Source organism: Meleagris gallopavo, chromosome 1 (assembly GCF_000146605.3).
Source record: "Meleagris gallopavo isolate NT-WF06-2002-E0010 breed Aviagen turkey brand Nicholas breeding stock chromosome 1, Turkey_5.1, whole genome shotgun sequence".
Classification (NCBI taxonomy): Eukaryota; Metazoa; Chordata; class Aves; order Galliformes; family Phasianidae; genus Meleagris; species Meleagris gallopavo.
Window position 1 is genome coordinate 100,637,706 of NC_015011.2, and position 14,408 is coordinate 100,652,113.

The following is a 14,408-nucleotide window of genomic DNA, read 5'->3' on the forward strand; positions in this document are numbered from 1 at the left end:
ACTTGCAATACCTGCATGAAGGCAGTGGTTTTCAACAACTCCACAAGACCTTATTAGTCCCTTTGTTATGGTTTGGGTTGGAAGGGACCTTAAAGAAAATTGAGTTCCAACCCACTGCCATGGGCAGGGCTGCCCCCCACCAGCTCAGGCTGCCCAGGGCCCCATCCAACCTGGCCTTGAGCACCTCCAAGGATGGGGCACCACAGCTTCTGTGGGCAGCTGTGCCAGTGCTTCACCACCCTCTGAGGAAAGAACTTCTACTTAATATCTAATCTAAATCCCCCCTCTTTTAGTTTAAAACCATTCCCCCTTGTCCGGTCACTACACTTCCTGATAGAGAGTCCATCTGCAGCTTTCATATAGGACCCGTTTGATAAACCATCCCCTTCAGCTGATTAGTACCAGCACAGAAGATTCTTATTTATGTCATTCACTCTAAAGCCAAATGGGTCCTTTATAGCTTCAAAGAAATAAAAACACACACTTTAAATATAATCAAATGTACTGATTAACTGTACTGATTAGACTAAAAGCATTGTAAAATAATGCTTCTACAAGCTGAAGCTTAACCGCGGTAAAGCAGTGCATATAATTTCTGGGCTCATAACTGAGCCATCCTAAACTTAGGCATTTCAGGGGTCTAGGCCTTGCAGAAGAGTTTAACAAATAGATGGTTTTATCTTCATCTTCTTAAATTCTGGAGTTTTCTTTAAATTCTAGAACTTTCAAAACTTTCAGGTTTCAGTTTGATTTAGAAAAAGTAGAACACCCTGGATGAGAAGTACAGAACTTAGTCTCCTTCCCGAGTCAAACCAGATTTATCCTTTTTCTCCCTGAGCACTTGTTAACCCAGGCAGTGCTTGTGCTCCCCATGCTGAGGCCAGATGTTCCCTGCTGATCCCAGGGCTATTAGAGGGACTGTGAGACCCAGGAGAAACATGAGCTGCTCCAGTCCTGGATCTGCTGCTGTATCATCCCTGAAAACTGCTGGATGCTACACTGCACTCTGCTTAGGGTTCTTAGCCCATGGAGACGGAGCATCAGAGCTTTTCCAAGAAACCCTAGTGAGTTTCAAATTAGCATAGTAGCACAGAGATTCTTCAAAGGCTTATGTATTTAGACACATTTGGGCAAAATGTCATGAGCAAAGCTGTTTTTCCAGAGACACACAGCTTTCCTTGTCCAGATGTTAAGCTGTTGCTAAAAAGCACAATAATCTTTGTCTTGTCCCAGTAGAACACTTGTAAGAATTGAGGAGCATGAGAAAATGCATCATGCACCAATTACCTTGAGAACAGATGATTATTTATTAATGTAATCTACTTTTTTATTTCTTTAATTATTTTTTAACAAAAAAAAAAAAAACAAACCAACAACCATCAAGTAACTGTACAATAAAACAGCAAATATTCACCCTGAAGGAGAGGGCTGGCATAAGAAATTTCAGAGCACTGTAAAATAAGTTACCCCAGCAGAAGTAGGATTTTACAAGGGAAATTATTGGCCAAATGCAACTTCTGGCGGCACTGCCAGCTCTGCTTATATGAAAAAAATGTGCCTATGCAAATCAGCCAGTTCTTGAAAATTTACAAAGCCCAAATGCTATACCTGAATCCTATAGCTGAAAGGAAAGTTCATTACTTGAAGAAGTGCTAGCCATATTTTGAGTAATGTCTTTTCAGGAAAAACTTATGAAAGATTATGGGAAAACAGAACTCAGCTGGCACAGTGTTATTAGAAGCCTTGTTAATGCCTACAGCTCTTTTCTTCTCCCTCAGTTTCAACAGGTGTTATGTTTTCCCCAGGCAGGGGAAAGACACCCCTCCTTGGGTGTGAACACAAGTTTTGCTCGAAGGGGACATGGTGAACACCTTACTGTAATCTCTTTAGCACTTTGAGAAGTGAGACAATATTATCTTTCTCTTCTCTCCATTCTCTTGTAGTATGAATAAAATACGGAAAGACTGCAAATTTCTACTTATCTTTATCAGATATAGAATCATAAGATCATAGAATTGTTTGAGTCTGGAAGAGACTTTCATAGTCATCTAGTCCAATTCCCCTGCAATGAGCAGGGGCACCTACAGCTAGGTCAGAGCCCCATCCAACCTGACATTGGATGTCTGCAAGGACAGGATATCCATCACCTCTTTGGGCAACCTGTTCCAGTGCTTATTAAAGATTATCAAAGGATATACTGGAGTTCACCATCAAGGAAAAAAATTATATGAAAACAGACCTTGGAGTTTTTGCTGTGCACTATCATAATTTGCTAGCTATTTGGCAAATGTATGGCTAAGTGTGCACAGGACTGCAATTTCTATTTCTGCCAAGCCTAGACAGCAAAAGTCTTTGCATTCAGTTATCACAGACCAACAGACCAGTGCCCCACGTAATAACTTCTATCACAGGACACCATGTTCCCACTTCCTTGGCAATTTTCATACTGGCCTACATTACTGTCCACGGTGAGGCAATGAGGAGTTACTAAAAAATTAAATTTGCGATTGATCTTTCTTATAATACATATCTGTTGTCTCTGTTCTGTCAGACTCAGTGCAGCAGGCACCCTGACTCAAATCCCCGTGGCCTGGACTCTTCTCCATTTGTGCAGGCTGGAATAGTGGAAGATCTCCATTTTCTGACATTCACTCAAGTATTTATTGTACATTTCCACATTGCTATGTGCTTAAAAGAGTCATCATAGAACAACCGTGAAATAACAAGTGGAAAAAAAGTCAACAAAGAGAGAAAGGAAAAATTGGAATCACCTCATTTCTGACAGATAGAAAAATGTAACAAACTTAAGACCTCTTCAGATCCTGAAAGCAATGAGTATAATTTGACAAAGATGCAGTTATAAATTTCAAAGCTATTTTAATTTTAATATTTTTAAGCTAGCTCACATTTTGCATTTTGTATTCTTGCAATAGACAGACAAGGATTTTAGCATTAAATACATTTTCCCCAGTATGCTCTTTTATATTTTACACACAATTTGAAACATCTGGTAAATGAGTTGTTTTCTGAAGCACAGCAGAGAGCATGCTTGGATGATCCTCTGCTGTTTGTAATATGTTTCTCTCTGTGGAACACTTCCCTTCTTCCATTTCCTCTCCATTTTTGCTATTTGCTTATTCTGAAAATAACACCAGTGTGAAAGCACCATAACAGATTAGGGTACTGATTATGCTGTAAGAATGAAACAATATGTAATGGATGGCTTGCTTTATTACTGAAAGCCTTTACTACTGAAAACCTTAATAAGATGGGGTCTTTAGAAAGAAGTATGCTTCTCTTGAGACTGATGAATTGGGATGCCACACTACTACTACTACTACTGCAGTACTGAACATTGTGCCATAGATTATTTGGAATCTGTCCTTTATTTTAAGAGTGTTTATTTTCTGACAACCCATCTTGATATGTTCTTTGGCTCCTATTATTCAGGGCATGTCACTGAAATTTCATTTGTCCTTTAATGCATGCTCTCATCATCTTTCCCACTCACTAGTGATACCTGAAAACTTTCAGTTTTCAGCTACAGTTCTAAGTAGCCCTTAAAATTAAAATTAGTTTGGCTTGTTGTGGCAATAAAATATAATAGTAAAATATATCCAGGCTGGATGGGGCTTTGAGCAACCTGGTCTAGTGGTGGAGGCGTCCCTGACTATAGCAGAGGGGTTGGAACAAGAGGATCTTAATGGTCCCTTACAACTCAAACCATTCTATGATTCTATATAGCCTATTATGTACCATAGAACCTGCTAATAGGTACTGTTTCAAGAATGCCACCATCAGCCTTGCAATAACTGAGAAAGAACACAGTCATAAAGGACCTGCAGATAGCTGGTACAGATGAAATATGTGAGGCAGAACACAGATGAGGGAGACTGTGGGAGTAGCTCCTCTCTGCCCTTTGACTAGAAACACTGTAAGAGGTACTACAGCAAACAAATCTCTGCAATGCATTTATATATCTAGCCAAGTATTATACTGTGTGCTCATTCCACTTCCTACATTTTACAAGACCCATACTTGTTTTCTTTCTTCTTCTTCTTTTTTTTTTTTTTAAACAGCTTCAGTCCTGACTTTTTTTTTTTTCAATCTTAGCAATAGAATTATAGCAGCCAGCATGCACTGACATAAAGTAAATTAAATAATACTGGCCTTATACAAGCCTATTTTCTGCTGAGCCAAATTCATCCTTTCAGCCATTTTAATGCCATCTGTATGCTAGCATACAGGTTGTTTATTTTTGGCTGGAAGAAGATTAAGAATAAGCAGAAAGTATCAGCCTCCACAAGCCCAGTCTTGCAGAACATCCAAGAATGATGCTCTCTTGAGATGAATAATTTATAGCAGTGGGGTTTTGCATACATGAGTCCAGTGCATAATTTGAGCATGTATGTTTCTGGTCAGAAATTATTTCTTTTCCTTGTATCCATGTGAGAGCATTTCCAGCTTCAGCTAACACTGAAAGATTTTACTCCCCTTGTTTTCAAAAACATGTAATTATTCATTTTGTGCGTGACACACTTAGCTGCCTCAGGAACTAGACAGGAAATACGGAATTACAAACCTTCCACCGTAATGAAGATGGACCCTACATCAAAAGCGAAGTACTTCTTACATGATAATCATTTTACGAAGTCTGGAGAGGGCAGAGGGGAGTGTGTGATGGGTGGAAAGGAGGTCACAGGCAGGGCACGCTCATGGAGAGGGGGGAGAACTTACACTTACAGACAGATATGGTCCCCTAGGTAACATATCGTTTAAAAACAAAAAACTAAAACATTAATTACCATGAAATTCACTCAGAGTGACTAATGACTGCAGCTACTATCACATTATATCACAAAATATAAACATATGTTCAGAGTTGGACATAAGAACAGAAGTGATGAGGTTATGGAAAAATAATGGGGAAGGATCCAAGGAATGTCTCTCTACAGCCTGCAGCAATTAAAGAAAACTGCAATCACAGAACTGCAGTACATTTCCTCACTTAAAAATCTATGGAATCTGTGAAAACTTGTCAGGTTTTCTGGCTGGCAACTACTAGCTTCAGAAACATGGTGAAAATAGTGCTTCATACAATAGGCGCTTGTGTATTTTATGTTTTATTTTGTAAATGATAAGTTATTCTCTCACTGAAGTTTATAATATATCTATCTCCCACGTGAAATTTGGGAGGGTCCAGTTATATTTCAAATCCTCCAGTCTTTTCAGATGCTTTGCAAAGGCAAAGAAGTAGTGTAAGAACTCCAGGTCATTAACAGAGTGATGGTCAAAAGTAGGAAAGAGAGTGAGGACATCCACAAGGCCATCTGACCTATTGAGTCGAGCTTCTCCACATCTCCTTTATGCCAGCTGGCATACTGAGGTCACTGAGAAATAAATAGAAACAAACAGAAAGGAACGTAAATAACAATGTCAAGGTGAATAAGAGCTGTGAAGAGAGAATGCCGTATTCTGCATATTTTTCTTCAGTAGTTGGAAATGATGCTGTCTCTTGACTCTCGTACCTCAGAGACTGCACACATATTTTAGGGAAAGGCAGATTCAAAATGAATTGACATTCTTGTTTTATCAACTTTCTACATTAACTTGGACCAATTTCCTTGATGTTATGACAATTTTCCCTTTTTAACAGGTCTTTATTAATGATAGTTTATTACTCCATTTCTGTTGTGAGAAATGATGTTGACTAATGTGTAGTCATCTAAAGCTTGCAGACGCTGTAGAGATACAAGTTAATATTGTATGGACTACACAATAGATATAAAATTAAGTTGCTAGAATTACTTATATTAAGTAAACAAAAAACAACAAAACAAAACAACCACAAAAACTTAGAAGGATCTTGATGAGGGAAGAAGATAAATTTAAAAATAAATCTATAAACACAGATTAAGAACTGTGAACCTTACTTACACTAGTGCAAAAGTAGAATTTAACCCTTTCCTGAACACTGCCAAGACAATACCAAAACATTGCTTTCCAGTATTAACAAAAACTGTTTTCTCTTATGTTGAGGGCACCTGACATGAATCTGACTGGTCACAGTTATTTGAAACTGATGGTATTAATAATATATCTCTTGGTCCCTTTTTGTATTTATTTCATTTTGCTGTGGAGGGCAGGGTAGAAAGGACTCCCTTTCCAAACTGTTAGTGGTTCACAGCAGCTTTACCTTCATGTCTGAAATTGTGCAAGTGCAAGTGGTGAGTGAATTTTCTGTAGTGGCAGAAATATGAAAGCCAACATGTCTATTTAGGAAGAAGTGAAGTCCCTAGGTGGCAACTGTGTTCACTGACTAGAGCCAGATTTGGTCATTGGAAACCTCCTGTGATGATTTGTACGCAGCAAACTTCATCTCAGATGTTCTTTCCATCTCAACACACAGATGTGAAAACTCCGAAAGAAATTTTCATGAAAAAAATCAGTTAATACATTGAATGGATTCATAATACTTAATGTGCCTTGCCAGAGGAGTTACAGGTCACTTATTTCCAAAGAATCCAGAAAGGAAAATGGAAACTGATGGAAATTTACCCCTGAAACACAGAATAATCCTGAAATTTCTGATGTAATTAGTCAGTTACTGTGGAAGTTGGATAAAAATATTAAAGAGGATGCTATCAGAATCTGTCAGTCAAACAGCATGAGGGATAACTTACACGCTTCATAATATGCTGGACTTGCAGAGGGGATCTTCAGTGGTCAGGGGATGCAGAATCCTGTTTGCGTTCTCAGAGAGAGATGAAAAGAAGAAAGGATTTAGGCTGGGAATAAGAAGTTACAAGGACTCTCTGCTACGTGTGCATACAAGCCAAGACTCTGCCCCAAGAGGCAGTGTACTGTGAAATAAATACTCAATTATCCAAAATTAGAACCAGTGACATAGTTAACATTATTCTGCAAGCTGCTGCCTTAGGACATGCTTGAAATTGAGAAGATTCATTTCCATTCAAGTATTTTAGCCTACCAAACAAAATTTTAATAAAAAAATGTTTCGGTCCTGAATTTTCTAATGCTTTTACGCTGAGTTGAAAAATCAGTTTGCCATACTGTATGGACGCAAGGTTATTTGAAACTGAATGCATTGACAAATTGTGCAAGATCGAGTAATGAAGAGAATAAATAGAAGTTCATGTAAGCACTAGTAAGGGGGAAAAATGATGCAACCACACGGTCTGTGTGTCCTTCCCAAACCTTTGTAACTGGAAATACTGCTAATTTTTAAAGAAAAAACACCATAGAAATTGAAAGCCAGAAGATTTTTTGAAAGCCATAAAGAGGCTTTGTTTTTTCAACGCCTGGTGTTGCCTATGCTCTAGATTTCATGCTGTTTAGCAAAATCTAAAAATATGGAGACGGAATTGCTTAAAATCAAGCAAAAGTATTAATGAAGTTGAATACCTTAAATGATATATCTGTGAGATTTCATCAGAGATTGCTTATTAGTGTGTTTTTTTCTTATTTTATTTAGCTGAAAAAAAGGCCAAATTGAAGTTTCTGGACTAAAAACAATTAGGTATTGGTTAAGACTACACAGTGAGCTGATGTGTCAGTATTATCAGTCACATCAAAACTATACAACATGTGAAAAACTGTTTTTGACTCCCTCTCCCGTGTCTCATCGATTTCATAGGCTACCATGCCATTTAAATGCTTCTTTTTAAAAATATTAACATGTTATTAATTGATAGCATTTCTTGGAAAAATAAACCTATGCTGGAGAATCAAAGCATGTCTAACCATAATTGTGGTGCAGTCCCCACTACTTGCCCACATGCTTGTCTGGTTTTAGAAATTTCTAAATTTCTAAATTTGAATTTGAAAGAGAGCAGAAGCATTTTGCATGAAGTTTTGGCACATGAATTTTAGAGCTTGGCTTTCATGTGTCAATTCAAAAGAATTATTTCTACAGTTGTTTCCAAAAGGCTCCATTTTGTAAAATGTCTTTTTTGTTTGAAGGAAGTGGAACAAGGGACAGGAAGATGAAGACACTAAGGTCTAAGTCTGCTATGACTTTCTGCAGTGTCATATTTCTCTCTCTCCTGTTTCTGAGACCACACCTTTAATGTCAGTGGAACGTGAGAATGGTCTCCAGTGTCACAGGGTCCCAATATTTGATCCTTCCCTGTGAAAGGAGAACTCTTTGCCTGGCCACGATTGGAGGTAGCTACCTCTCACACTAATCCTGGCAGCAGATCATTTTAATTACCTCACCTCCTCAGCCATCTCCACCTTTCTTCCTGCATCTTTCTTCACTGAGCATACTGGGAACTGTAGTTCTTCATGATGCCCCTACATACATAGTCTAGAAGGTTTTCACAGTGTCTTCTTGACAGTCAGGGCTATGTAGAGTATATCTGGCAGTTCTGTATTCTCTAAGAAATACACAATCTTCATTTTTTCACTTCACAGGGACTTTACAAATGCCCTGAAGCCTCCATCATCACTTTGAGAATATAGACATCTCTTTCCACAGTCATAAGCCCCTAGAAGTGAGCTATCAAGTCTGATTTGCTTCTGTTTCAATTGGCTTTCAGCTCAATCCATCTTAGGTGTGCATTGCCTGGGGCAGCCATGGTCAGCACCACCAAACATATTACATTCATCTTTACCAAAATTTAAATTACTACTGGGTGATCACACTGTGCTAAGCCATGAGCATCACAGCTGTGATGTGAAGCATCTCAGTGCTACGTGCTGTACTCTTTCCTATGTCCCAAAGACCTCTTGATCTTAGGGCAATGTGTGTGCCAGCACTGCTCAGCTTGGAGTCAGTGAAGTGGAGCGTGTATTTTATGATAGCGTGGTCATAGAAAGAAGTTGTCAGAGTGATCAGCACCGGGTCAGTCAGCTGCCTGGAATCATGGTGGGTATATCACTCATGCAATATACAAGCTGGCAGAAGGAACCTGAGACATGGCAGTATCACGTAACAAGTTCACAGGAGCTTGCAGTATAAGCGCTGTAGCAGGTGATTGGAGATGTATCTACAAGATGAGATGTGATGACCATTAACCATCTGGATACTGTAAAATGTAGGCTGAAAAATCCCTGTGTAATTACTGACAACAAGGTTTTTCTCCTCTCTGAATGTTCTGTTAATAGGAGACTAAGATAATATCACTAAAAGCTGAAAGAAAAGCAATGCATTCAGGTTCAGTCTGTCTAATGAACGTGGAGATGGGATATCCCTCCCCAAAGCACTTCCTATTTTATGCTTCCCAAGGAGCCATCTGAGTAGATCTTCCCTTCAGTTCTTGTTTATAGGAAGGGACTCTCCACAGACAATTTAACTCTTTGTTCACAGGCTTCGTTATCTCCTCTGGAGCATTTGTGGAAATTTTTGAACAAAAAATGAACAGATTTCTTTTTGAACAAAAAATTGAACAGATTTTCTATTGAGGAGTCTTAAAATTTTTCTCCAAGAGGAAACACCTATTTTATGTCCATTCATCTGCCATTAGTTTATCTTCTTTCTTATCCCTTCTAATATAAAAATAATAGTAATGAAAAATGAGGTATTTCTGCTTGTGGTCTTTAGAAGTGGAGCTGTTGGCCTGGCAGACCTCAAACATCTCAGCACATGCTCTGTTTTGTGTTGTCTGCTTACTCTGAGACTGCTCATGCGTAGGATAAAGCACAAGTGCCTGTTTGCTAAAGAGGTTCTGCCTTGGTTTGGCTTAGGTGGAAGACAATCTAGCATTGGATATACCTTCTTTTTGGTTCTTTTTGTAAGCATCATCCAGGTCTCTGTTTACTTGGCTGAGGTTGTCCTTCCTCAAGGTTAAGAAAATGAGGCTTTCCACCCTTTTTTGGTTAGGAGAGACTAGAGATGTAATGATGGCAGAGATAAATTACCTCACGGCAAACATGAAGGAAAAGAAGGCAGGGAAGAGGCTCCAGCTGGCCTGATGGGTTAATTTGTCCCAGCTCTCATCCTAGGATCAAAGCGACCATAAAGATCCAAAAGCACCATAAAGCCAGGGATGGGAGGAACAGGTGGGGGCACGAGTGCTGAGAGGATGTAGCACCTGGGCTGGGGCAAAGGGCTTATGCTGGGCTTTGGGACCTCGTAGAGAGCCTTTCAGCAAGAAAGAAGACAGAAGGGAAAAAGGTAACCATAGTGTCTGTATACTACATGCAGGGATGGGATTTTATACTCTGCTGCTATGACAATAGCACAAGGACACTTGTTTACATGGAGCCCATCACAACATTTGAAAGACTCACAGCCTCTCGCAAATAAAAAATATCTTCTTCATTTTTTAAGTAGAAATTGCAATAAAATTGGAATATTTGCACAGCTATTGAGATCCAATTTTTTTTTATAGATTTGCGTAAACAATAAAGAATGCATTATCTGTACTTGTACTCCAGCCATCACAAAAAAGCTATTCAGTATTTTATTTAGCACCTGTTAACAGTTCTTTAGATTTCCTCTCTGATGCTTGTAAAACATACACCGTTGCACAATATTTACATTGCAAACAAAAGCAATAGATAAGCTTCCTGCTCTCAAAATTAGTTGGTTCTGATAAAGCCACCTGAAATACTTTCTAGCTCTTGATCTTAAACTAGCCAGCAGTATCATTTCACTGTTTATTACACACATAAAAGAGCATGCAGGATGTAAAGGTAACAAAAGGCAGGAAATTCAGTAATTAAAGACTCCATAGTGCATCTTAATCTCTGCCACTTACAGCAAACCTTGGCCTGTAATTAGCTGTATTATGGTAGCATTACAGCACACAGCAATTTACAGGCAGAAGAAGACAAAGCTTCTTCCCCTGAATGCAACGGGCTGCAACTAACACAAGGCATGACTCTGTGGCCTTGTCCAGCAGGGCTAGCCCACAGATAAGTAATCATGAGCTACTGTGGCTAAATAAACACACCAACCTCAGCCGAATCCTGACCCCTGCTGCAGTCCCCTCCTTCAGCAGGATCAGGAGCCTGCAAAAGCACTGGACCTTCATCTGCCCCGCCCCAAGCACTCCCTGCCCCCAGAGCAGCTCCCAGCACCGCTACCCCTGGCATGGAGGAATCTCAGCAAAGCTGGATCAGGTTCATCACAGCATGGGGCTGCCAGGCCGCCCCCTCAGCTTGCCTGTAATGGAGGCTGTAGTGATCCCTGTAGCCCTGCTTTCTTTGCTCTGCGCACTGTTTTGACGAAGTGAGGAACCTGGAATATTTCAAGATCTATTTGATAAGCATTTCCAGTTGTCATTGTAGCTTGAACTGTTGTGGGCCCAGATCTCTCAGTGATGACTTTTCTGAGAGATGCGGGTTGCTCTTACTCTGCTTATAGGAGGCATGTCACAGACCTCACATGGCTTTATATGATATCCCTCAGGTTGGATTCCTTCAGACAGACACTGGGCTTTGCATTTATCATTATTGTGTACTATTAGCAAATGCATTTCGTTCCCCATTCTCTCTTCATCTGCCAATACACTATAGCAAAGTGTTGTGGAAAATCACTTCATCAGGAAGGAATCAAATGTTGCGAAATTTTCCTTAGAGTAATCCCATAATCTGGCAGTTCTTTGAGGTAGTCGTGCATCCACAATATGTAGACATCTCATTGCTAGGGAACAAAGCTTGCCTGCAATGACAGTATGATAGTAAATCTAAGCTTAAACAAGACTGTTGCAACTCCTGCTTCTGCGCAACTATGTCTTCACATTTGGATTTCAAAGGCTTGTAATATTAAGTTGTTTAAAAATAGCATTTGCTGTCTGCAGAAAAAATGCTGCCATCCTCAGATTTTAAAGTGCTGCTTGCTGTGCTTCGTCTTCTGAGGGTTTATCAGTGGTAGTTACTGTCTAGAACCAGCTGAAGTGGCAGACATGGTGAAATTTTGACTCTTCTGGGTATTGTATGCCTTTTTGTGTAAAGTAATGCCAATTACAGTGGTTTTGGTACAGGCATCAGCAAACTTCTCATGCTATCCAGTTCATGAAGTATTTTGAAATCTCCCCCAGGTTTCTGACAACTCAAGTATTTAAAAGTAGTGGTAACTAGCAGAGACATGGGGATATGTAAGTGAAGACACATAACACCCAACCTCATTTGCAGACCCACCACATTGTAGTTTGAAATGCAGGAGAAAAACAAGAACTCTGGCCATGAGATCTCCTGCACTTCTGGCCGGCAAGGAGGGCTGTTGGACAGTGTAGAGGTTGTTATCTCCTTTTTCTTTCTACCCAACGTGAAAACCAATGGGAAGAGCAAGACTGAGTTCCTCATGCACCAAAGCAAGAGAAAGCATTTAAAGCTCATCTGTATGTAACTGAGTTTGCCAACACAGCTTTAGCCAGTGAAGTTATTTCTGTACATGTAAAAGCACAAACCTAATTTAGAGGGGCGAACAAAATTTCCTTGTTGGTACAGCTTAGGTCAGTTCTCAGAATAGAATAAAGGACTTAGGCCAGTGTAAATGCTTCTTCATTAGGATTTTTGCCATTACAGCTAAAACAAATTGGGTTGTGCTTTTCTTTTCCATGTTCTTCAGTGACATGACTATGCCAGCAATGCTTTTAAGAGCAATCTTTACTTAGGCAGGTCTTGTGGGATTCTGTCAAACACCTCCTAGCAAAAGCAAACAAGCTTCCACTAGTCAGATGCATAGGCAGACCCAAAGCAAGAGGAGAATTGGCTGGCTACAATATTCATCATGCTCCATTGAAAGATAACATGACATAGATTTAAGTCACTTGGTATTCTGGATGTCAGAATATTTAAAAAAAGCAACATGTGAATTGTGTATAAAGCAACAAAATGGTCTGTGTGTACATTAAAAATTCTTCCCCGGAGTCTTAAAAACATATGTGCCAAACACTTATCTTTTTGTAGTTGAAGTCTTGAATAGAAAATTATTTTCATTTTTTGAGGCACTTTCTTGGCACCGAACTGAAACTGATTGCAAGTGGCAGAATGCATTTTCCTTGTGCTGAAAATATCCACAATCTTTTCGTTCTCCACTACATATTTCCCAGCACTTCCCTACGACAGGTGAGATCATGGGATGCAGAAATGGGGCTGTCTGGATAACACCAGGTCAAAACTCACTCTTCAAATCAGTTCTCACAGAGAACCCTCAGCTGTCACTGACATTAAAAATAAAAATGTTCCTCCTCTAGAACAGACAGCTGGAAACACCTGCGTAGCAAGTACAGCAACTTGATGTAATTGTACTTTCTGTTCTCTGACGAATTGTTCCTCTCCTGGCCAAGTCACTAAACCAAGTCTCTGCAGGAGACAATAAACAAGATTTTGTCCCCTCCTGATTTAATGAAGTCTGTTGTAGTCTCCACAGCAAAGTTGTTTGAGCTGAACAATTGGGACTTGTTACCACTGCTTTTGAAAATTATGCCATATTCATCCTTACAGGCTGCTTTGTTGCTGCACTTTTGATAGTCAGCCATTTCCAATGGGATGCCCTCTCCTGGCTTATCCAGGGAATGTAGTCTGCATGCCTAGGCATTATTTTTCATTCTTAGAACAAAGAATTTGCATGCTACCAAGGCAAATGTGTCCTGAGAGAAAACAGAGAAGTGCAAAATTGATGACTCCAACTGTGCAACTTATTTTGGTAGCTCTGAGCTCAGAACAGCAGCTTACCCTGGCTGTGAGATGCGTATGATTCTGCTTGGTTGCTCTCTGAGTGTGCTTCAGTGGGTTTGTGGCTTACGAGCAGTTCCAGAACCTGAAGAAAAGCCAGTGTCTGCAGCTGGGGCAAGGAGCATCTGGGTAGAGACATTGCTTTGCGAAATCCCAGATCACCACTGGCATGAGGTGATGTTACCATCTTATCTCAAATTAGATGCTGTTGCTAGTATTTTCAATCTTCTCCATCAGGTCTTTACAGTATTCTTTCAGTCTGAGGAAGTGAAACTTCCAAGCTACTATAAGCAACATGTGGATTGTTTCAAGCTCTCACAGACAAGTGAGCACGCTGAAGGTGTCTGGCAGGAGTGCCAGCTGCTGCCTCCCTTTGCACCCTCATTCACTGCTTGCAGTTAAGCCCATCATGCAGTGCAGAACGCATCTGTGGCACAGATCTAAATCTTAGCAATCTACTGATTTTTAAAGCCTGACCAACAGGAATCTGTTTTTAAACCTGGAATAAATATGTAAGGGTGCTCGTTAGACTCACCTAAGCCAATGTCTTTTTGTGTATAATGTCTATTTCTTCAGACTGAGCTTTGGAAACAGGCTTATACAAGTTTTCAGCCCTATGCGAATGGAAGCATTAACTCCGAATCGCCTGGCTTTTGCAGGCTTGTAGAAGATTCAAAATTATTTCATGCCGATTTTTAATATGTAATGCCTCCAACCTGCTGGTCTGCCGGGCAGCTGTTACTGTCTCCTGGGGTCTGCTC

The 14,408-nt window shown here is 39.9% G+C and overlaps 1 long non-coding RNA gene across 1 annotated transcript; it reads right to left on the minus strand.

Moving 5' to 3' along the window:
- Positions 1–4,092: 4,092 nt before the first annotated feature.
- Positions 4,093–7,194, minus strand: LOC109370082. Its single transcript, XR_002119881.1, has 2 exons — positions 6,684–7,194; positions 4,093–5,390 (listed from the first exon to the last, which is right to left on the minus strand). It is a non-coding gene; the product is annotated as an uncharacterized LOC109370082 (long non-coding RNA).
- Positions 7,195–14,408: the final 7,214 nt, after the last annotated feature.